The 25,005-nt window shown below is 35.7% G+C and overlaps 2 long non-coding RNA genes and 1 other non-coding gene across 4 annotated transcripts; 1 reads left to right on the plus strand and 2 right to left on the minus strand.

Annotated features, from left to right (window-relative positions):
• Positions 1 to 583: 583 nt before the first annotated feature.
• Positions 584 to 2,763, minus strand: LOC145576701 (uncharacterized). The gene is made up of 2 exons (XR_014098524.1): positions 2,604 to 2,763; positions 584 to 811 (listed from the first exon to the last, which is right to left on the minus strand). It is a non-coding gene; the product is annotated as an uncharacterized LOC145576701 (long non-coding RNA).
• Positions 2,764 to 17,553: 14,790 nt separating this feature from the next.
• Positions 17,554 to 17,662, plus strand: LOC145577210 (small nucleolar RNA R71). Its single transcript, XR_014098680.1, has one exon. It is a non-coding gene; the product is annotated as a small nucleolar RNA R71 (small nucleolar RNA).
• A 1,415-nt stretch (positions 17,663 to 19,077) lies between these two features.
• Positions 19,078 to 24,595, minus strand: LOC145576702 (uncharacterized). Of its 2 annotated transcripts, none has more exons than XR_014098526.1 (5): positions 24,277 to 24,595; positions 24,150 to 24,197; positions 23,806 to 23,884; positions 23,390 to 23,506; positions 19,078 to 19,723 (listed from the first exon to the last, which is right to left on the minus strand). It is a non-coding gene; the product is annotated as an uncharacterized LOC145576702 (long non-coding RNA). The 2 variants fall into 2 exon arrangements; XR_014098525.1 differs by having other exon boundaries at positions 23,390 to 23,516.
• Between the last annotated feature and the right edge of the window lie 410 nt (positions 24,596 to 25,005).

Here is a 25,005-nt window from a genome sequence, read left to right on the forward strand (position 1 = left end):
AAAAATAGGCCTCTACTTTATTCTTCTTATATTCATGTGCGCTTTCTAACTAACATACAATCAATGTATTAACCCTAACACTAATAGAAAAAATGCTATTTGTAACTGGCAAAATAGACTTTTTGTAACTGGCATTGTTGGTTGTGGTTGTCACCATTACAACTAGTAAAAATTATTCGTAACCGGCTAATGTTGGTTACTAATATTATACTATTTGTAACTTATTTAACCTAACGCCAGTTACAAATAGTCTATTTTTCAAGTTAGAAATCATACTATTCATAACTAGCGTTGAGTTACGCCGGTTACGATAAGTGTATTATTTGTAACTGACATAGCCTAACGGCAGTTACGAATAGCTCTTTTTTTTGTTAAAAAAAAATCTATTAGTAACTCGCATTAAATTATGCTAGTTACTAATGAATATAGAAATTTTTTTATAAATATTTGATTCGAATACAAGCTCGGTAGTGCACCAAACTAATGACCCATCAAATGGGATAAAGCCTGTAAAAATTCAACCAACAAAACACTCTAAATAATTCCACACAACTCCGATTCATCTATTACATAACACTTAAAATTTCAACAAAACAAAAACAACTTGATTATAATAAATTATTAATTTATAAATTTAGAAAGCAATAACAAAAATCAGTAGATAAACAAATATAAACAAGAGTAGATATAAATAATGTACAAAGTATGTTCTAATTAGCTTAAGAATAAAAGCGGTTAATTACGACATCATTCTCAAATCTCGTCCAATTCTACATCGTTGTAGGCCATATGTATCTCTTGCCAAATACTCCTTCAAATATTAAAAAAAAAAAAAAAAAAACATTACAAATTTTCGAAATAAAACATTAACCAAAATACGTGTATAGATTATCTTAACTTGCAATCTAAGGAAATGGAAAGTTCACTAATCTTCGAATATAAAAAGCCAAAATGAAAAAAGACATAATAATATATAATATATATATATATATTACAAAGTTATTAAGTTAATGATGGTCCTTTTTCTGGCTTTGGAATTATTCATCAATAATAGAGTTGGCATTTTCTTTAATGGTATGCTACCCTATGGATCTCTAATCACATTACAAAATTTAAAATTGGGAATACTAGAAATGATCAAAGTGAATCATGCATACAGAAAATGAGGAGCTGCATCACCAATTCAATCACATGCCCATTAGGACTAGAAAGAGAAACATTGACAGCATTAGTCTGATGACTATACGACCGACCAATTTCAACAACCAAGTATGTACTAGGATAAGCATATAATCTCAAATCGACCTTACAAAAGCTATACCACCACATATAACGACTCGTACAAGAGTTACAACAGAGCAATCACAATATATATAAAGCTAATTATTGTTATTCGAGATGAATCTGAGTTTTGAGCGTTCGGAGGCGATTGAATAATAGAATCAAACTCATACACAAGACTCATACGCAAATCAATCACATATAGTACCCAATGGATCCTACATTTCAATAAACTAGATTGTATTATTCACATAATTAACATAAGAAAATTAAGAAAAAAAGTAAAGATTTCAAGGATAAGTAGTATAGACTCTTCCATATATAGAGCCAAAATGAGTTTGTATTGTGCATCCTTTTTAATTCAGTGAGAAAAGCATTTTTCAAATACCTTTAGACTTCAAGGAAATCTTTCTTAATTTCAGCTGCACAATTTTTTTCAAAATTATTCGAACACAGAAGATTATCACTAAAAATGTTAATAGCATAAGAAACTCTACTGTAAACAAAAGGAAATGCTTAAAAGATCAACAAATTACAATTAATTCCTTATACCACTTCAAGAAAAATAAATAGTAGAAATGTAAATCATACAAAGTAATTAGTATGTATATTATGTGGTTACGCGTTTTGTCGTGAGTATAATTTATTTTATAGAAAGTATACTAGTTAATTACATGTTCTTGGTTAATTGCTGGGGTATAATGCTTTGCAAACAAAGCAAAAATAAAGTCCAGCCCACTCATCATTTACCCACCTAATCCCAAGAAATAAAAGAGCATCCAACATTAGCATCAAAACTTAAAAAAGAAAAAAGAACATACCTTTTCCTTATGAGCATCCATTCCCACGAAAATCAAGTGCAGCAACAAGAAATCAAAAATGAAAAGGAAAAGGGATAGCTTACTCTATATTAGAAATAAGAGATTAATTAATTTCCATTAAAAAGAATTAGATTGGAGAATTCATATCACATTCCGCCCCTGACACATTGAATCAATTCTAATCCCATTAACAAAGTTTCTACCCCTGATTATTTAATTAAAAATTCATCCAATTCGACTATCTCACCACTTTGATTTCACAGGATAATAAATTCTCACGACAAAACAAATTCAACAAGAAACTCATCCAATTCGACAATCTCATAGCTAAATTAGATTTAAATTCATGGAAATTGGATAGTGTAAACTACTAAACAAACTAATTAAGAGCATATTCAAAACAAACCCTAAAGTTCTTTTTATCAAATAATAGCTTGTAATTAATCAAAATACATAAATTAGGTGGACATCTAGAGAAAAGAGATCGAATCGAGAGCATACCTTAATATTCTTGATGATGAAATAGTTTTAATTTGGAGAATCATTAGAGCTTTTAGAGGAGAGATAAAAGTTGGGGGTTTATGCGTGGGAAATAGAAAGAGTTAAGTAAAACTGTAAAAGAAGGCAGACTACAACTAATTTCTTATTAAAAAAAAATAATAATAAGAATAAGAGTGAAGTGTGAGTGGTGTGTGCTAACATTAGTAACTGATCTTAATAAAGCCCATTACAATTAATAAGGTCAATAAAGTTGTACTTATTATTTATAACTAGCCTTTTTTATGTCCCTTACTAGTAGTTGGTCAGTCTATCATTGACATAATATTTGTAACTGACTTTGGTTACGCCATTTACAATTACTAATTATTTGTAACCCGCAATATCTACGTCAGTTACTAATACTCTTTTGTAACTAACATAAATTATGTCAGTTACTAATAGGGCGTTATAAATAGCATTTTTTCTACTAGTGTAAACCTGTTTAATCTATGTTGGTTGAATATTAATGCACAAACAAATCTATTATTGGTGATCACTTGAATTAAAATCATATTAGCCTAAACAAGATTATTAATTATCTTATTAAGCGTGATTACAAGTACAAATTCCCTTTAAATCCTGCAAGAGAGGGCGTGATCAAGCAATAACAGTAATATCAAGCAACATAACAATATTGACACAACAATCACCATAATAATAATATTCAATCACAAGCATAATAATATTAGCAAGATCCTAGACATGATACTAACAAGATTAATAACAAATCCTAGCATGTCACTAAACATTAAAGATGAAAGTTTCAACCCTAACATGATACTAACATGATAAAAGAAATAGGAAGCAACCTAAATATGATACTAGAAAGCAATAAAAACATCCTAACGTGATACTAGAAATTAATATAATCTAAGCATGCTTTCTACATAAATAAAACAACAAAACAACTTACTTTGTTGCCTCGTATCTCTTTCTATCAAAACAATACACATGTTAGTAACTTCAAGAAAAATATTAAACAGTAAATCTAATCAAAGAATTGAAATAAGATTTGGGACCAAACCCTCAGAAATTATCAACCTTTCATGTCTAAGACGAAGGCCGAGCTTGGCTAGGTGTGTCTAAGACTCGTGAATACGGAATATTGTATTTTGAAAAGGCTAGGCTTATAAATCAAGAGAGAGAAGGAAAGAATAAGCTTTTGCTTTTAGAGAGAGAAAAGATGATGATTGTTGATGATTGTTGGTGATTGGAAACGGGGAATAAGGACCTTATTTATAGAAAAAAAAATCCGGAAACGATTAGAAAAGAGATCGAATCCAATCTGGAATAAAAACTACTTTTGTCGCTGCGCGACAGCTTTGTCGTTTCGCGATGGTTCACGCGTTTTCTAAAATCCGTACAAAGTCCTTAATCTAATTAAATTAGACTAATTAACGTCTGTACTTATCTTTTAAAATCAGATTTAATTCTTTTAAAAACACTTGTTTTATTCCAAATAAAATTCTTTATTTTCTAAAAATATAATTACTAATCCTAATTCCACTAGAATTTAAGAGAACCTCCTATATTATTCTAGAAGATTAAAGTCAATCCTAATGACTTTAGAAATAATAATTAATGGGCCCTCCACTAGATCATTGGGCCGTATATAAAACTCATTTCGAGCCCAACTTAGTATTTTGGCCATAACTTCCTCATTATTCATCGGAATTATGCTTATAATATATCATTGGAAAGCTCTTCTCGAGCCCAATACAACTACACTATTATTGGACCCTTATCATGGACTAAACTAAATTGGACTGGACATTTTCATAAATAGAGTACATTTTCGAAAACAGAAAGGGAAGTATTTTTATTAAAACAACCGCTTCACAAGACTTTTCACACTTGCACTTCGTTCGATGATAATCAATGACGTGAAAGGTATTCATTACTGGGTTTTGTTTTTGGGGAGACACAATCAAGTGTCTACAGAATGGTTCGTTTTTTAAAGTTGGCAAAAGAGGTTTATGACTTGGATTAGCAAATCGTGTTTTTGGCAATGGTAGAGGATCATTGTTCGGTTGTGATTGTGGGTGAAGGTTCTTCAATTGTCACTTGAGTTTTTCTCTTTTTGGAAGTGAGGGCTTTTATGATTTTCGACATGTTTGCTTCACAAAGATCAGAACCAAAATTAAATCACAAACTCCACTATCCACCACAATCACAAAATCAACCACAACACTACCACACAACTTAATTCAAGCAAACCACCACTCAAACACCAACTTACTAACAACAATTCCAAATTTCAATCTTCCACAAAGAGCCACCAAATTTCACAATCAAGCTATACAATCAACAACAACACAATGTGAGGCAATTTCAATCAACAAACAACAAATATGAGCATCTATAGGCGTCGTTTGAAGTGTGCCTACGTTAAGCATGTGTAAATATGCTTGGCACTCATAGGAAGTGGAAATTGACGTATACGATTAGGGACAAATAAAGTAGGGAGCCGCCAACAAGTTTTTAAGGAACTTGTAAACCGTTCATGGATCATAAAAGGCAACCACGATAAAGGGACAACGATAGGCATCAACAATTGACCCATGAAGGTTACACCCCATTTATAATCTATGTGATTACTAACTCCATATGGTTCGGAACCACGAAAGGAGGATCGGGGACGATGGTACGAAGTTAGTCATGGAGTCACATTTGCCCGTATTGGCCTCTACTCGATTCTTATAGTGAAAAGTTATTCCTGCGATCTCAAAGGCATACAAACAAAATATTCAATTCGCTCCAAACTATTATTAGGCTAAATTGGTTGAATATTAATGCAACACATAATTCTTAAATATTGTGATCACTTGCTTTAATAACAAGATTAAAAAGGAACCTAAATCGGTTGTCCAAATTATCTTATTAGATGTGATTTCGAATTACATATTCCCTTTAAACATGAAATATGGTGATCAATAATAATAATAGAATAAACATTAATATTGGAAGCAATTTACCAATAATATTGTTAGTCAAATCAAATATAAATAAACCTAATCATGATACTGGCAATATTAAAATAAAATAAGTAATTAAAATAATTAATAACTCACATTTCACGCGCTCCTTTAAATTGCTACACCATGAATAAACTGTTAGTAACTTCAATAAAAATATAAATCAAATGGAAATTAAATTAAATTAAAAGTAGAGTTGATTTGGTCCAAACCCTTAATTAATTCTACTTTTCACACCTTGCTTTAAGGAAGGAACCTCAGGTTTTGTATGGACTCCTTGGAGTGCTTAAGGAAAGAATGATGTAATTAGGAATATAGGTTTAAGGCTTGGAGTATGAGAGAGAGAGAAGATAATGATTTTTGGTGTAGAAGAGAGGAAGAGAGAATGATTTGGTGCCCCAAACTGCAGAAAGAAGGCTCGTATTTATAGAGGAAATGAGTAGGGGATCACACGAAACCCTAGAAAAGATAAAAACCCTAATTTGGGGCGCCGTGACACGGTACAGATTACCGTGTTGCGGTGCACTATTTTGCCCTAAAATGATAAAGCACGTGTAGTTGTGTACGCGGAGAAAACACGGAAAAATCCCGTGTCACGGCATGTGTGCCGTGACATGGCAAAGGATGCCGCAATGCGACAATTTCCACCGTGGCGCGGCACGTGGCGCCGTGTCACGGTGTACAATTTTTCTAGATTTGCGTCCAGGTTCATAAGCGCGTGAGAAAAGAAATGCGGAAAAGACACAGAAAAGCACCGTGTCTTGGTATGTTTACCGTGACATTATGCAGAATAACGTGTCACGGTACCTGGCACCGTGACACATCAGCAATTGCCGTGACGCGGCAATTTAGTTATTGTGCGGTAATTCCTGTTTTATACGTATTTTTAAAACTATGATAAATTTTTATCCATAACTTGGAATAAGGAATATAATCTATCATTGGAAAGATTATCAAGTCTACTTTTCAACCCAATTTGAATCAAGTCAAAATCATTTGTATATTTTAAGATATGGCCTTTTTAGTGAAAGGGTGTCAGTTTTGGATCAAGTTTAGTATTTTGCTCATATCTTCTCTTTTTAAATCTGAATTGGACTTATGATATATCGTTGGAAAGCTTATTTCAAGGCCTATACAATCAAATAATAATTGGATCAAAATTATAGGGCCACAAAATCAGTTTCTCTCGATTTTGTGATTTGGAAACGAAAAGTGGAAAGTAAGTTATGGTTTAGAGAAATGAACTAGGAATTGGATTGATTTATGAAATGTATTGAATGGAAACATGGATTTAAGAACTCTAAAATTAAATACTCCACCCGACTAATAATGTCGGTGAAAGGTTGTTAATCATCGGGTTTGGTTTTGGGAAGACATTTTTAGGTGTCTATAGAAGCTCCCACTTTGACTGAGTTTGTAGAAACGTCAGTTTTGAAAACGATAGTCTAAGTAATCGATAGGGACGGAGAATTCTTTAAGACGTTTTGCGATCCTAAATCACTCTTTATACGCTAATACCTGCAGAAAAATGTTAGTTCCACAGATAAAAGAGTAAAGGGATAGAATGCTTATCTAACACCATTGTATCGGTGGCAAATATGTTCGATAGTATCTGATGCCAGTGTATCGGTGGCAAATGAGTTTGGTAGCTTTCTATGCTTGAAGAAATCCACCGGAGGAAGATTGTTGTGATATAATCGCTGACTTCTTCGCCTTGAGAGGTGGCAATGACCGAAAATTTTCCATGCTTGAGGATAAACTTTTCTGATGATGAGATTGAAAGTCTCTGTGTATTGAGAACCTTGCGCTGTGAATCGTCTTCGCTTGGGAGATGATCAATAAATGATGATGGTTCGATTGTCCTCGAACGTGGGCTGTAGTTGGTTCGATTGTCCCCGAACGTGGGCTGTAGTTGGTTCGATTGTCCCCGAACGTGGGCTGTAGTTGGTTCGATTGTCCCCGAACGTGGGCTGTAGATTGTTCGCTTGTCCCCGAACATGGGCTGTAGATGGTTTGCTTGTCCCCGAACGTGGGCTGTAAATGGTTCGCTTGTTCCCGAACGTGGGCTGTAGATGGTTCGTTTGTCCCCGAACGTGGGCTGTAGATGGTTTGCTTGTCCTTGAACGTGGGCTGTAGATGGTTCGCTTGTCCCCGAACGTGGGCTGTAGATGGTTCGCTTGTCCCCGAACGTGGGTTGTAGATGAGAATTGCAAAAATAAATATGCCAAGGGACTTATATATATTGTGATCGACTTGACCAACTGACTTGACCAAGCTTGACTTAACTTGCCATGACATTACATGTGTATGACTTGTGATTGTGTGTATGTGTATTGAGTGAGTGTGTGCACGGACACAGGAAAACGAAAATGCAAAAGCAAAAATTTTCCGTCATTTTTGTCATGAGTGGAGGGTACCGACTTTCTCCCGAAAAAGAAAGACGTGAAAATGAAGTTTTGTTTTCGAACTTCCCTTGATAAAAAATTTTGAAAAAGTTTTTGAACTTCCCTAAAAGAAAAAGATGAAAAAGGGAAGAAGTTTTGAACTTCCTCGTTGAGCAAGACGAAATGAATTGCATGGATTGAATTGCTTGTCCTGAAAATAATGTATGCATGATGCATGTTCTTAGGCCAGGCGGCTAAGGACAATTACATCATGTGACACGAAAAATGAATGAACTTAGGTCATGGAGCTAAGCATCATATGTGGTGTAAAGAAACGATCTTAAACGTCACTTAGGTCTGGAAGCTAAGCACAGTAGAATCGTCAATGGATGTTGCTTAGATCTGGGAGCTAAACATCATATAGTGTATGAAAATACAATCTTGATGAACGTTGCTTAGGTTTGGAAGCTAAGAACTTATATAGGTGAAGTGATTGCTGAGTATTGCATAATGAATGTGGTCCTGAAAAATTATGAAGCGCGCGCATTGATGAAACAAGATTTCATGATAAGAGGTTCCTAAGGGAAGGATGATATGGTAATGTATGTGTGATGTGTATGAGAGTGATACTAAGGTGAGGCTGCAAAGGCTGTGGTGATGGAAATAGATGTGAGAAGAGTTAAAGATGATAACTCTTTAGGCTGGGTAAGCTAAGTGATGTGGGTTCAAAGCCCCAAGTCTATCTCTATATGGGTAGGGATAAGCATTGGAAATGACTCGGTCATGTGTGGATATGAATATGAATGTGGCCGCACCTTGATGTGAGGTTGCCTACGTATCCGTTAGGAATCAGGCCGAATGTAGCTCTAACCGAACTTTGCACAAGTGTATGTACACCTCAAAGAGGTCTTTCAAGGGTTGTAATGTGGTTATGCTAATGGTTTAAGGAAGAAAGGGGTAAAAGGCTCAAGACCCGAGAGAAGCCCCAAGATATGCAATTGTGTATTGGACTTTGCAAGTTTTATTTTTCATATATTTTTTTGTTTTGAATTTATTTTCTTTTTTTTTCATTCTTTTGAATCAATGTAGGAAATCTCGGATCATGCGGTCCTTCACTCACTTAGCATTCATGTTTCTCAGGCACGGTACCAAGCACTCGATGAGAGACTCAATTCGAGAGGTGTTCGTATCCAAGACATTGGAAAACTTGCCTTTAGACATTATTTTTATTTACTTATTCTTTTTTTTTATTTGAACTTGATTTTTGAATGTTACACAAATTGCACACCTTCCCATCCCAGGGTTAGGTGAATGTGGGTTGAAGAAATGAAGGCCAAATGTTAGACGAGGCTTAAAATGGTTTGTGTCAAGAAATGGAGTGTGTGTTTGAATGGTTAGTGGAAAAAATGGGTTGCAAAGGTGCCTCAAATCATTGGTGTACCTTGTGTTTGGTTCGAAAATTGATTTTTTTTTTTAATTTTTATTTTTATTTTTTTTTTGTGAAAATGATCGAGATGTAAAGAATACTCAATTAATTGATGAAAATGGTGAATAAGCTAACAAAATTATCAAATTATAGAAAGGGAAATCTATGCTAGACTTGAATTGGGGAAATGGAAACTAATAAAAAGAAGAAATCATGAAATCTCGGGCGAAGGGCTCGTCGTGTGCCTTGTCTTCATTGCTGCTTGTCACTTCTTACCACCTGGAGGGACGGGAAGTTTGTTGGCATCAACTAAGTCTTGAATGACGTCCTTTAAATTCCAGCATTGTTTGGTAGAGTGACCCCTTCCTTGATGGTACTTGCAATGGGCATTAAGATTCCATTTGGCGCTCCTTTCTTCAGGTTTTGGTTTTGGAAATGGCCCAATAGGTGTGATCAAACCTTGACCATAGAGGCGATCAAAGGCCGCATCATAAGCCATTCCTAAAGGAGTGTAAGTTCTCCTTTTCTTGTGCAATGGAGCATCAAGAGCTAACACTTCATTGAGATCAACTTGGCTTATATTGTTAGCAGTATTTTTGTGCTTAGAAGATGAAGAAGAAGGAAGGTCCTTCTTCTTGTTTTTCCAAGTGTTGTTTTTTTTTTTTGTTGTTTCTTCTTGTTTTTTCCAAGTTTTGTTATTGTTACTACTAGCAGTCTTTATTAGCTCGTCCTCGATGTTGATGCCGATATCATATACCGCTTTGAAAGTGTTCAATGGTAGAAATTTGAGATGTTGCCTGTACTTGTAAGTTAGGTTCTGGATGAAGAGGCGAACCATCTCTTTTTCTTTGGGGGGATCTACTAAGAGTGCAGTTGTTTCCCTCCACCAGTTCAAATAAGCAGTAAAGCCTTCTTTCTCTTTCTGTTTGAGAATGGAGAGTTCACGTTCAGAAGTTTTGGTTTGAATGTTACACTTGTAACGATTTATGAAACTTTCAGTGACATCTTTCCAAGTTGCAGTATGCTTGGCATCTAGGGAATAAAACCATTGTTGGCAAGCACGTTCCAAGGAGAGAGGGAACACCGTAGGGAAGAGTGTTACGTCCAATCCCTTGAAAGCCATGGTTGCAGAGAACGCCTTCAAATAGAATATTGGATTGTCAGTAGGCTTGAATTTTGGAATATCAGCAGTGGAGAATTTTTTAGGGAGTTTGTCCTTCATATTTAAAGGAGTGGGAGGCTGTTCCACATAGGTGAAATCCTAAGAAATCTTGCTCATTTGTTCTTTTAATTTGTCAAGGGTAGCAACAGTGACCTTGTTTTGTTCCATGGTAGTGACCCTATTGGTAAGGGTTTGCATCATGGAAAATAGTGCCTCGATGGATTTGTTGATGTTCCCAATATCTTCCTTAGTGACCATTGGAACGAACTGAAAGTAGTTTAAAGGCAAAGTTTTCTTTGAACACCTCTTAGATCTAAGAGATTGTTGTGGTAATGACCCGAACCGTATTAATCTAGCCCTGCTCCTTGACCAAGTATTGTAAAATAAAACAATTCACTTAATTGTTTGACTCATTGCTCAAGATAGGAAATGAAGGGGAAAAAATAGACATTTGAAAACAGGTGAGAAAAACTCCACTCATTTTTTATTATGACGGAAAAAAAAGGGTGCATGAACCTAGTATATGATCATAAACGACAAGGTGCACGACTCGAATCGGAAAATAAAGAAAGTGTGTGGACTATACTTGACTCGTGAGTGATTAAGTGATATTATAAGACTCGTGGTATGATCGTATGGCTAGACATGTGAACAGTAACCAAAATGACTGACGCGAGGACCAAATTAGCATGGAAGACTAAAAAAAAAAAGCTGACTGGACTTATTCCCTAGGCACCTTGACATGGCGAACTTTACTGTGTCGAGGTACAATCTGCCGTGACACGGCACTGATTGTCGTGATGCGGCATTTCTACCGTGGCGCGGTTATCAGTTCCAGGTGTTTTTGTGTGTTTTTTTCCAGTTTTATTTTATTTTAGTGTTTGTGCTAATTACTAAGTGAGTACGGTCCATTGGCATTAGTAAGTCATAAAATAAACCACCATAGACAAAGAAAACTCGCTAAGGTTAAGATCAAAACGATCGCATATAGGGCACATAGGCACAATGATGCAAAGAAGAGTTCACAACCTAAGGTCAAGTTCTATGTTCCATTATGGTCAAGTTTATTTGGTGTCAAAAGGGTACCATGGTTAAGAGTTTGGACGCATTAGCAAGGCAGCCTCCCTTGAGGGTGTATGCCAACGTACGGCTCCGCAAGTTCGTGATTAAATCGAACTCGACTTCATGGTTAGGGTGGATTTAATAACTCGGATGAACCCTTATTGCCATGAGCGTTTTTGGGTTGATAGAGCTTAAATTCCCCGGGGCTAAGACGTATGTAAAACACACACGTTTTTTTCAAAAAAATCGAAGGAAGCTGATTGTGAGAAGAGAAATAAAGCCACTGGAAAGATTTTAGGACTGCCGCGACACGCCAAAATATACCGTGTCACGGTGCCCTGCGCTGTGACATGGCATGCTCTGCCATGGCGCGGCAGTCAGAAAATCTGACTGGTGCCTCTGTTTTCTTCGTTCACGATCAAGTTATCCAATGTTTCCTACGGGAAAGACCTGAATACGACGTTAAAAAACGTCTATGCTATGCAAAAATTCCAAATTAATCACAAGAATACTTTTCAAGAATCTTTCAAGTCTCATCCACTCATCTTAATTAAAAACCGATCACTAAAATTGATAAATAACCAAGAATCCTCCCCAGTGGAGTCGCCAAATTGTAGGTGTCGTTTGAAGTGTGCCTACGTTAAGCATGTGTAAATATGCTTGGCACTCATAGGAAGTGGGAATTGATGTATACGATTTGGGACAAATAAAGTAGGGAGCCGCCAATAAATTTTTATGGAACTTGTAAACCGTTCACGGATCATAAAAGGCAACCACGATAATGGTATACATCAATTTCCACTTCCTATGAGTGCCAACCCCATTCATAATCCATTAGATTACTAACTCCATATGGTTCGGAACCATGAAAGGAGGATCGGGGATGATGGTACGAAGTGAGTCATGGAGTCACATTCGTCCGTATTGGCCTCTACTCGATTCTTATAGTGAAAAGTTATTCCTGCGATCTCAAAGGAATACAAACAAAATATTCAATTCGCTCCAAACTATTATTAGGCTAAATTGGTTGAATATTAATGCAACACATAATTCTAAAATATTATGATCACTTTATTTAATAACAAGATTAAAGAGGAACCTAAATCGGTTGTCCAAATTATCTTATTAGGCGTGATTTCGAATTACATATTCCCTTTAAACATGCAATATGGTGATCAATAATAATAATAGAATAAACATTAATATTAGAAGCAATTTACCAATAATATCGTTAGTCTAATCAAATATAAATAAACCTAATCATGATACTAGCAATATTAAAATAAAATAAGTAATTAAAATAATTAATAACTCACATTTTGCGCGCTCCTTTAAATTTCTACATCATGAATAAACTATTAGTAAATTCAATAAAAATATAAATCAAATGGAAATTCTACCTTTCACGCCTTGCTTTAAGGACGAAACCTCAGGTGTTGTATGGACTCCTTGGAGTGCTTAAGGAAATAATGATGTAATTACAAATATAGGTTTAAGGCTTGGAGTGAGAGAGAGAGATAGAGAGAAGAGAATGATTTTTGGTGTAGAAGAGAGGAAGAGAGAATGATTTGGTGCCCCGAACTGCAGAAAGGAGGCTCGTATTTATAGAGGAAATGAGTAGGGGATCACATGGAACCCTAGAAAAGATAAAAACCTTAATTTGGGGCGCCGTGACACGGTCAGTGTCTGCCGTGACACGGTACAGATTACCGTGTCGCGGTGCACTATTTTGCCCTAAAATGATAAAGCACGTGCAGTTATGTATGCGGAGAAAACACAGAAAAATCCCGTGTAACAGCATGTGTGCCTTGACATGGAAAAGGATGCCGTGACACGGCAAAGGGTGTCGCGACGCGGCAATGTCCATCGTGGTGCGGCACATGGCGCCGTGTCACGGTGTACAATTTTTCTAGATTTGCGTCCAAGTTCATAAGCGCGTGAGAAAAGAAACGCGGAAAAGACACGGGAAAGCACCGTTTCACGGTATGTGTACCGCAACACTATGAAGAATACCGTGTCACGGTACTAGGCACCGTGACACGTCAGCAGTTACCGTGACGCTGCAATTTAGTTATTGCGCGGTAATTCCAGTTTTTTACGTGTTTTTAAAACTATGATAACTTTTGATCCGTTACTCGGAATATGGAATATAATATATCATTGGAAAGCTTATCAAGTCTACTTTCTAACCCATTTGAATCAGGTCAAATTTATTTGTAGATTTTAAGATATGGTAGTTTTATTGAAAGGGTGTTGGTTTTAGGCAGAGTTTAGTATTTTCTTCATATCTTCTTCGTTTTAAATCGGAATTGGACTTATGATATATATTTGGAAAGATTATTTCAAGGCCTATCCAATAAAATAATAATTGGATTAAAATTATAGGGCCACAAAATTAGCTTCTCTCAGTTTTGTGATGTGGACATGAAAAGTGGGAAGTAAGTTATGGTTCAGAGAAATGAACTAGGAATTGGATTGGTTTATGAAATGTATTGAATGGAAACATGGATTTAGGCACTCCAAAATTAAATAATCAACATTCAGCTCAACCAATAACGGCGGTGAAAGGTTGTTTATCATCGGGTTTGGTTTTGGGGAGACATTTTTAGGTGTCTACTACATCCAAATTATCCATACAATCATCATATTCAACAAAATCAATACTACTACTATTCACAAATATGAATAATCAAATTCTCACTACAAATTGATGTAATAATGTAAAATAAAGGTAGAGAAGATGATTATACCATACAAGAAGCAAATTTGATCAACTTTCGAGCTCCAAAATCCACCAAAACGAAAATGCCCAATTTTCTCTTCAATGGAGGAAAGTGAATAAAGAAGATGAAATGGAGGAAAGTAGTATGAATTTTGGTGAAATTGATGAAATTTGAGTAGGAATTTGGTGATTTTGTGAGGAATTATGAGTATTTGAGTGAAAGAATTGATGTATGAAGGTTAGGGTTTCGAGGGTAGAGAGCAAATGGTGCGGACGAGGGTGAGGTTATGAGGGAAATAAGGAAAGAAAGGAGAAAAGAAGAAGAAATACCTCGACTAGGCTACTGCGCAGCCGCGTAGCAGGGATGCGCGCCCGCGCCCCTGTTGTTTCCCTTCTTTGCTTGCTTCTTCTCTTGGTGCGTTCGACTCTGGGCTCTATGCATCTTTATCATCTTGGGATTATTGAACCCACTAAATAAATCAATTTCAAAACGCCTTGGTAGTGGGTTCAACATCCCAAATTAATGAGAGCACCATAATGAACCCACCAAGCACAAATTCCCTTCTCATTTAAGCACAAATTTTCCACTCTTACCTCCTTGATTACCTTACCTTTTAACTCGATATTTAAGAAAATCGAGCATACTTTCATCATTAATCACAAAACTCCTTCCCATTATGCTCAGGCTCGTTTGAGGGATCTGATTCACATGAAAACAACCTATTAATCCAAACACAAAACAAGAGAAAGAAAGAAAAGGTTAGAAATCCGGGTTGCCTCCCGGGAGCCACTTGTTTAAGGGCCTAAGCTTGACCCCAAATCACGGAGGGTCAACCACTTTGTCCAAAGTGGTAGAGGAAACAAACTTCATGCCATTGCTTGACAACTCCACTTCCTTGTTGGATGCATTCTCTTGTTTTAAAAATTTCGAATCAAGTTTGCTTTGTTTCAATTTCATTTTCTTCTTCATAAAAGCTCTCTTTTTCTTCTTTGTCTTGTTGCTCCTTGTAGTGAACGACTTCTCACCATCAACACATTTGGAGTCATCTTCAACCTCTCTCGGATAGAGATCAAACCATGAAGGTATATCAATCACATCCTCATCCACAAGCTTTGAAGGCTCCATGTTATCCTCACTAACCATCTTGCTTTCAACACTTAAAGGAACTTCATCACAAAATTCAAGAACATCGTTAGTAGAAGACACAAACATGCATACATTATCATTGGAGCGAGGTGAATTGATACACACCCTTTCACAAAGACAAAGATTCATGCATCGACTTATGCTCAAAACTTGCCTTATTGTTACCAACATGCAAAGTAATAACGCCACCTCTCACATTAATCAAAGCACCTGAAGTAGCTAAGAAAGGTCTCCCTAAGATGATAGGTATATTGTCATCTTCCGCAATTTCAAGCACAATGAAGTCAACGGAAATTATAAACTCACCTATCTTGAGGGAGACATCCTCAACTCTTTCCTTAGGAAACTCAATAGAATGGTCGGCCAATTGTAAGGTCATGTTGGTTGGGAGAAGCTCTCCTAGCTTAAGCTTCTTAAAAACCGAATAAGGCATTATGCTAACACTAGCACCAAGATCACAAAGAGCATTTTAAAACATTTTTCCATTAATCTTGCAAGGGATTGAAAAATTACTCGGATCTTTCTTCTTTTTGGGTAAGTCATTGTGAATCAAAGCACTACAACACTCCCTAACCTTTACCGAGTAAACTTCATTACACTCTTTCTTGCCACTCAAAATTTCCCTAAGGAACTTAGAATATCTTGGCATTTGTGTCAAAGCTTCGGTAAAAGGGATTGAAAGATGAACTTCCTTAAGCATATCAAGAAATCTCCCGAATTGCTCATAAATCTTATTTCTCAAAACTTTTGGGGATATGGAAGTTTGGGTTTGATCACATCCTCATGCAATTTTTCATCAATTTTCTCTTCCTCTTTGGCATCTTGACTCACCTTCCTTGATACATCAAGCTCTTTCTTTTCACATGAATCACTCACCTTCTCACCCTCCTTACTCTTCCTAGAAACACTCTCTTCAAGCACCTTACCACTCCTTGTGATGATAGAATACACTGATTTCTTAGGATCAACTCCTTAAGAGGGTAAAGAAGTAAGGCTAGCATTCACACTCTCCTTCAAGGTTTTTGCTAATTGGGTGATTTGTGTTTCAAGCATTTTGTTGTGTGTCATCATCTCATTGAACTTCTTGTCACTCACCGACATGTAAGTGTTCAAAATCTTGGTTTGGTTCTCAATGATTTCTTCCAAAGTAGTCCTAGAAGATGAAGTTTGAGCATAAGAATTGTCACCATTACCTTGAGTCCTTGGAGAAAATTTGGGTGGGGTCCCCTTTAATTGTTGTTTTGAAAATCACCCCGATTTTGGTTGCTCCAATTATCCTGGTTTTGATTTTGGCCATTGTTTTGGTGATGGTTACCATAGCCTTGGTTTTGGCTTTGGTTTCAATACTCTTGGCCTTGACTTTGATTATTATACCCTTGATTATTATAGTTACCTCGGAAATTTTGATTTCCTTGGCTCCTATAACCACCATTTTGGTTATAATTATCAAAGTTCCCTTGTTAGTGAAAATTTCTATTCCCAAAATTCCTTTGTCCATCAAATCTTTGCCCATAGTTATTGTTTGAAACAAATTTCTCTTGTTCACAATCATTATTATCAATATCATCACAATTATCAAATGCATGTAAACAATTAGAAGAATCATGGTCATATGATCCATATACATCACAAAACAAACATCCATTTTGCATATTGTTTGAAGTAGAAGGAGGAATTGAGTTAGAAGATGTACCTCTCCTCTTATTGTGGGAGGTAAGAATTGGTGCTTGTGATGAATCACTCTCAAGCTTTGCTTTGATCGAGGTCATCTCCTTCCCAAGTTTGAAATTTGTGAGGACAATTTGTTGATAGCATTGAGATGGTCGATTGAATACACCGTGGAACCACTCTTGCTTGTTGACTCTCTCTCACCTTATTGCCAATCCATGTGATACCTTACCACATCTTCAATTAAGTTCACCACCTCATCCTCCGTTTTGTTCATGATAGGGCCTCCAACACCGACATCTAAGCAAGATTTTCCTAGAGGGCTTAGACCTCCATAGAAGATTTGGATGATTTGATAGGTGGGAATCCCATGGTGTGGGCACTCTTTAGTATTCCTTATACCTCTCCCATGCCTCATAAAGACTTTCATTTGGCTTTTGCTTGAAGCTTTGAATGAGAGCTCTTGCTACGGCTGTCTTCTTTTGTAGGTAGAACTGAGATAGAAACTCCTTAGTCACTTCATCCCATGTCCTCAAAGAGTTTGGCTTCACCTATTTGTCCAACCACTCTAGAGAACGTCTAATAAGAGAAAAAGGGAAAAGTTTAAGTCGAATAAACTCTTGAGTAACCCTATTCACCTTGATGGTATTGCAATACTTCTCAAACTCCTTAAGACGGTTGAGGGGACTCTCATGTTTGGCTCTACTAAATTGATGCCTCTCTATCAAAGTAATCATCACCGGTCTTATCTCAAAGTCATTTGCCGGTGTCGTGGGAGGAGCAATTCCGCTTCCAAACCTATAAGCTCCCAGAGTTCCCAACTCCTTCAATGCTATTCTCGAATTAGCACCCATGCTTTCTCGTTCTTCTTCTTCTTGATGGTTTTCCTCTCTTGAGGGACTTGAGCTTGAGGAAACGATTAGCAACCCTTATCCTTGTTATGGTCCTCTCAATTTTCGGATCAAATGGCACTAAATTTTGATCTCATGCCCTACGCATACAAATCTCAAAGGAAAATATCAATAGCACGGCTACAAATGTAGCCTAAAAGAAAAAAAATATTTTTGTATTTTTCAAATAAAATGGAATAGACTCAATCAAGAATAGCAAATAACCATGCCAGTCCCCGGCAACGACGCCATTTTTCACAGGAGGAAAACCTAGGTCATTGGATTCTAAGTATCCCCCGATCAAAACCAAATTTATAACCAAACCCAACCCTTAGTATATGGGTAAGTCTAGGTCGAACCCAAGGGAATGAGGTATAAGCTAAAGTCTCAAGTTAAGTTATCCCGAAGTCTTACGAAAATGGGTTGGTCTAAACTAGCAAGTCAACACAATCAAAGCTAACAATAGAAATTAATATCAAAGTACTAGGGATTTAGGATCCACATGCATTCACGATAAACAAGCTAATTTGTCGGGAAATTGATGAATCAAGCAATGCGAGGGAAAACGATATTTGCAATCAAAATCACTTAAAGAGCTATTTCCTAGGGTCAAGCTAGATGTCTTTAGGATTGACTTCAAAGGAAAATCGCAAAACAAGATCAATCGATAATAATAGCTTCCAAATCAATTTGTCGTGTCATTGAAAACTATGCAATGTAGCTTGATAATCAAGGTTAGCTACTCCTCATCAAATCAAACACATGCACAAATTCCAACAACCAATTTAATCACATCATCCAATCAATCAAAAACCCCCAAAATAGCAATAGCTTATCATTCATACATGTTTCACCACTTCCCTAGCAAAGGAACTACTCAATGCACATTGTAAAATTGAAAAGCATAACTAAACTAATCATCAATTTCATCATCAACATTGCAATCCAAATATCAACAATCAAATCAAACAAACTATAGAAATTCAACAATATATCAAGAATCAAACACTAAAATTATATTAAAAGGAAATAATGCTTACAAAACTTTGATTAATATCAAAGTGAATGAAGATGAAAATGTAGCAATCATCAATTACCAAGTTTCACTCTCTAAAATCTAAGAACAAAGTTTTCCAAAATCTTGAGCTTCTCTCTCTAAAAATCCAATCTATTACAAATTCTAGTCTAATTCTCCTTCCTTTTCTCTCTAAAAAGAAGAAAAATCTATATATAATAAAACTAACAAAGGAGAAGTTAGTTAGACGTCCAAAAAGAACCCCAATAGGCGCGCCCTCTCCTCTAAATCCGCGGCCGCAAAGAAGTGGGTACGGAACAGGGGGAGAGCAGCTGCGCGGCTGCGCACAGGCCATGCGCGCCCGCGCCTGGGAGCAGGGGAGGATTTCTCGTGCGTCCGTTGATGCTTTTGTGCGCTCCACTTGATACATGTTGGGGGTGGCAGTTTCCAAAGGACTCCACGGTGGGTTTAACACCATTTTTGATGTCCACGCCGCATGAGAGCGCGGTCTAGAAGACTTGGAATTTGCACTCCTTAGCCCTTGAGCTTCAAGGGGAGAGACCGGCTTGCATCTTGAGCTTTATAAACCCTGAGAAAAAGCCATTAAGCTCCTTGAACATCACCAATCACCTGAAATCAAAGAGGAGCAAACAAATAAAGGAGAAAAAGGCAAAATAGACTAAGAAATGCAAGAAAATGGGAAAACAACTAAGAAAAACACAAACTAGAGAAATAACAAGTAAAACTAAAGAAAAAGAGATAAAAGAGTTATAAAAGCAATTAAAAACCATCCTAAAAGAGGCTAAATGAGTGCCATAAATGACACTCATCATTCCTCAACCCATCTCCCTCTATATCACTCTATCTTTCTCCTTTCTCCCAGCTCCTCCCTCCCTTTATTTATCTATTCCTCTCTTCTGACCTTTATCAATCTCTCTTGGCTTTTCTCTCTTACTCTTCCTTTTCTATCTCACTTTTTTCCTAGCCTCTATTTCTCCCTTTCCCTTCTTTAACTCCCCTCTTTTAGTCCCTTTTTATATCACTCTTTTTCTCTCTCTTCTCCCGTACCCAATATTATTCCACGACCTTTCTTGAACTTGGTTTCTTCTCTCTTGACGCATCCTTCTATCTTCGCCCTTTCTCTCTCTCTCTCTCTCTCTCTCTCTCTCTCCCCCCCCCCCCCCTTCTATCACAACTTTACCTTTTTTTTTTTACTGGTGTCACAATTTTACCTTGAGGTTGAATTTTTTGTTCTATAGATATTATTAAATTAATTGAACTTTTTACACAAAGCGACACATTAAGATTGAGTTTTGAGCACCGAAATCTTGCATTCAATCCACCCTTCCTATTTCCACTTGCTCTCCTCTGCCTTTCCATCTTCCTTTACAGGATTACACTTAACTTATACTTCCTCCGTTAATTTTTAGTTAACATGTTTCCTTACTCACATTTTCCTATACACAAATTCAACTATTAATATCTTTAATTATCGATAAGGAAAAATTATTAAAATTTGATACTTTGAAAATGTATATCATGACAAATCTAACAAGATCTTATATGATTATATTTTCATTACGTAAGCACAAAACACAGTTAAAGGAAAGTGTGTGATTAATGCTAAAGTCAAAATGAGTGAACTAAATAAAAAAAACTTTGGTAGTATAGTTTATTAAATTTTAGAATCATTTCAAACAGTACTCTTTATCTGTTTTTGATTACATTCTAAAAAATATAGTCTTTTTTTAATTGAAGTGCACTTCATCTCTATTTCCTTCCTTGAATCCCCTCCTTGTTTTTCTTTCTTCATTTTCACATTCCTAATTTCTCTCATTTATCTCCTTTTTGGGGGTTGTGTCTCTTCTACAATATAACACTAAAAATGGTCTTTTAAAGTTCTTTGTTTTCACCTATTTCTTCCTCTATTGTACCAAACCTCTCCTCTCTTTATGTGTTTCTTTTCCCATGGCCTTTTCTACCTAGTCTTTCTCTGAAAATTATAGGCAATCGTACGCTTGCTCACTTCTCAAAAAATTCCTCCCTTCATTGGACCAAACTCCTTCTTTCTTTTGTTACTAAATATGTTTCTTCTCCTTGTTCCCTCTTTTTATAATGGATGTAAAAATTATATGTTGTACTTGTTCTTCTCACTCTGTCACTCTCTTGTCTCCCCCCTAGTAATCTAGCACAAAGTCTTTGTTAAAAGTGCTTATAATTCATATTGATTACGAACTAATCAATAGATTTATCAAAATTATTATAAGTTTTAAATGTTGAACAACTATCTTAAAGGCTTTTCTTTATTATAACATAGATAGCTTGTTCTATTTACGAAAGAGGTCTTAAAGCTCTAATTAATCTTCTATCTAATAAGAAGCACTTGTGTATAAATCTAGAATGATTATACAAAAAACTCTTATTAGATAGTTTTGTCGTCTTTTGATCCCACCTTACCTCATCTCTCACTTATTTCATTGTTTTCCTTCTTATTTAACTTCTTCCCATCTTCTATGGTTTTACAAAGTTAAAAAACCTCTTTTCAATATGAATTTTTTTTCCTTCCCCTCATTCTTCCTCGTCTTCCCCCCTTCTTCCTCGTCTTTTATGGTTTTGCATATTTTATAATTTTATGTTATAAAAGACGAGTAAAATATGCCCTCATTCTTACTTGTCTTTTATGGTTTTGCGGATGAGAATTTGAAACTATTTGACAGTCTTCTTGAAATATTGTAGACCTGAGGGCAAAAAACTAAGATTTCAATGAACCTATATTTGGTACAATAATATCATCAAGTATTTAATCAAGTCCAAATCAACATCTCAGGTATAGCAACAAGGTTGCCTATTAATTTAGTTTAATGGTTCCAGGGGCAACACAATGAATCCAGTAAAAACAAAGTAAAAAATAGTTCCCGTATTGCCTATTAATCTTTTATGGTATAGACAACAGTCAAAATTTGTTCAGAATGAGACCATGGACTTTTGAACACATAAGATGGAAAACTTGATGTGTAATATGTTAAATATTTATAGGTTAAGTATGCGAATTTTCTAGGAGATTGTTGAGTTAACATGATTCACAAGACATGATAATCAAACACTCTAAGAAGAATAATTTCCACATTGGCCCTCATTTGCACATATGAGCTCAAAATCACAAATTCAGAACAAAAGGTTATAACAGCTAAGAAAAGTTGCCGCACAAATTAACTTAACTCAAATACGTTACATAGAGTAGCCAAGAAATATACTTGAACAAGTAAACATTAGTAGTTCTACACAAAAACAGTTGTCAAGAAGCACACAAAACAGGCTACTAACTACCTGTAAAGTACACAAAGGCTGAGAAACAAATATTATGTTTATAATTTCTCGAAAGCAATGATCGGACCTTGAGGACAATGGTACTAAATTCTATAATCAGCCTTACTTATACCAGCAATTTTGCGAACATTAATTTAATTACTTCAACTATTCTTCTCCAAAAGAATTGAAGCCAATCTATCCAAAAATTGCTGCTCGATTCTGTTTTCCTAATTAAACAATCAAATCCTTAATAACCTCACCCCCATAGGAACTAATTCTACCACGAACAAACCATCTTTTGCTACAGTAACTCTCCTTGATATTGAAAATTCCTTCATACATCCACCAACAAGCAAATATCAAGCTTCAACACACAAAATCAACTCTATAGAGTTATTAAAGTACTTCCAAAATAGAATCAGAATAGGCTTGTAAAATAAGCTTGAATAAAAAACCGTGGCCTAATAATATAATGTGTATGTCCCATCAAAGCAAGACCCTTGTGGCGACTCACTTGAACTCTTGAAGTGACAAATTGACAAACTAATTCAAGCCATATTCCCACGTATGTTCATATCACCAAGAATTAAATTTTTTTTTTAATGGTAAGATTCAGGAAGTGCCCTTCCTTTCACAGGAGGCGCGGGGTGAGGATTGAACCCAACTAGGTTACTCTTGGGGGAGATGGAGGGACAAACCATGATCCTCGAATTACATGTTTATAATTTATAAACTCTATGACTCCGTGTTCATAAATTTTAAATAATATGAGCTATGTTTTCATAATCCTTAAAAATTATAAATTCATTTAGAACCACGATACGCAACATGGTCCCGTTGTAGTAGTTAACACGATGCACAATTGCACACATCAATCCATCAAACAATTTCCGTGGGGTTCTTATTTGACATCAATATTCAATAATCAAGCTGAAAACATAAGAAATTCAATAGAAATATAAAAAGAAATGTGGGTTCTGTTCTTACAAAGCAGTAAGCTCCTCAGAAATAAGCTTGCTATAATGCAGAAAGCAATGCATGATCCTTAGTTGCAGCTCTTCCTATATTCCGACGCTTTTTCTTCTTCGAACTTTGGAGAAGTGCCTGGAGCAATCTAAGTTACCTTGTTATAGGATTAATAGGAATCAAGGTAATGCAACTAAATTTGGTAATTGTTTTAAGAACTAATTCTGTCTTTGTTAGGTTAGGTGACTAATCTATGAAATTTCTTACTGGAATACTTCCTTGTTCTTTGTTTGTTGACACATTTTAATCACATTTTCCAAGACATAAATTCAACAATTAACATCTCATACCATAATTTGGTAAATTCAACAATCACCCATCCAAATTAATTCGTTTTAATCAAGCCAATACACAAATGGAGAGAGATGAGATGGTACCTGTTTGAGATGCCACGAGCTTCCATAACCAGGGTGCAATTGCGATTGGAAGAATGACTCCATTATTTTCTCTGTCTAACTTCAAAATCAAAAATTCAAAGATATAAAACTAATTAACATCAAACCCAGGACCAAAAAAAAAAAAAAAAAAAAAAAAAAAAAAAAATTTAAAGAATCCCACAGTAAGGCTTAACTACATAAATCTAACCTATTTCCTTCTTTATGTTATGTTATATAACTTGTGTTATTCCAGCAAAATCACAATATAAACAGTAGACCAATTATATTAATATTTTTAGAAAAATTAAGGAACAAATAAATGTAATAGGCATACCAGTAGATACCTTACACCCAGAAAAATCCTCGGCCAAATCTCTAGAAAGAAACTTAAACTGCATTTAAAATTACCTTAAAATCAACTCTCAATTCATGGAAAAACAAACACAGCCAAATTAATAAAAAAAAATTCACCTCATCAAAATTTTGGAGCAATTCGAACGAAGAGGAGAGAGAATGAGAAAGTTGCGCCTTCTTTGTTGTCGTTTTAGCAGAAAAAGTTCTCCTCTAATTTGAATTCGATACAGACTTTAAATTTAGACGATTCGACTTAGAATTTGAAGCAGAGCAATTTACCAGTGGTGAATTCATCATCGTCGTCGTATTATAAAACAACAATAGCATTACGCCTTTTCCCCCATTAAAATTACAAACCCTAACGAATAATTTGCTTAATTAGTTGATGAAGATTGTTGAAACAATCAGAAACCCTAGTTTTCTGACAGGCAACATCATCAAGGTTGTGGAGGTATAGAATTAGTTTGAAATTAAGCGCGAAATTGTAGACTAAAGGACAAATGGTGAACGTGGAGAGAGAATGGAAGAAGATGAAAATGGAGAAGATGGGGGTATACTTTGAGAGTGAGTGCAGAGAGTGGCAAAATTTTAGGTTAGTAAAGAACAATTTGGACCAAAGATAAAACCAAAGGTATACCCATGTGCACATGTAAATTAAATGGAGGGCAAATCAGGGAACGCACTATTTATAAGGAAATCAAAGGCAAATTTTAGGGTTAATGTGGGCAGTACACTATTCATAAGGAGTGACTTTTATTTTGTGTCTTGGTGCTTTTATAGATTTAGCGATTAGGGATATAATAAACAATTATGGAAAATAAATGTGTAAGAAAGCAAGATTAACAT

The sequence above is a fragment of the Chenopodium album genome, chromosome 13 (assembly GCF_948465745.1).
Source record: "Chenopodium album chromosome 13, dcCheAlbu1.1, whole genome shotgun sequence".
In the NCBI taxonomy this organism is placed as follows: Eukaryota; Viridiplantae; Streptophyta; class Magnoliopsida; order Caryophyllales; family Amaranthaceae; genus Chenopodium; species Chenopodium album.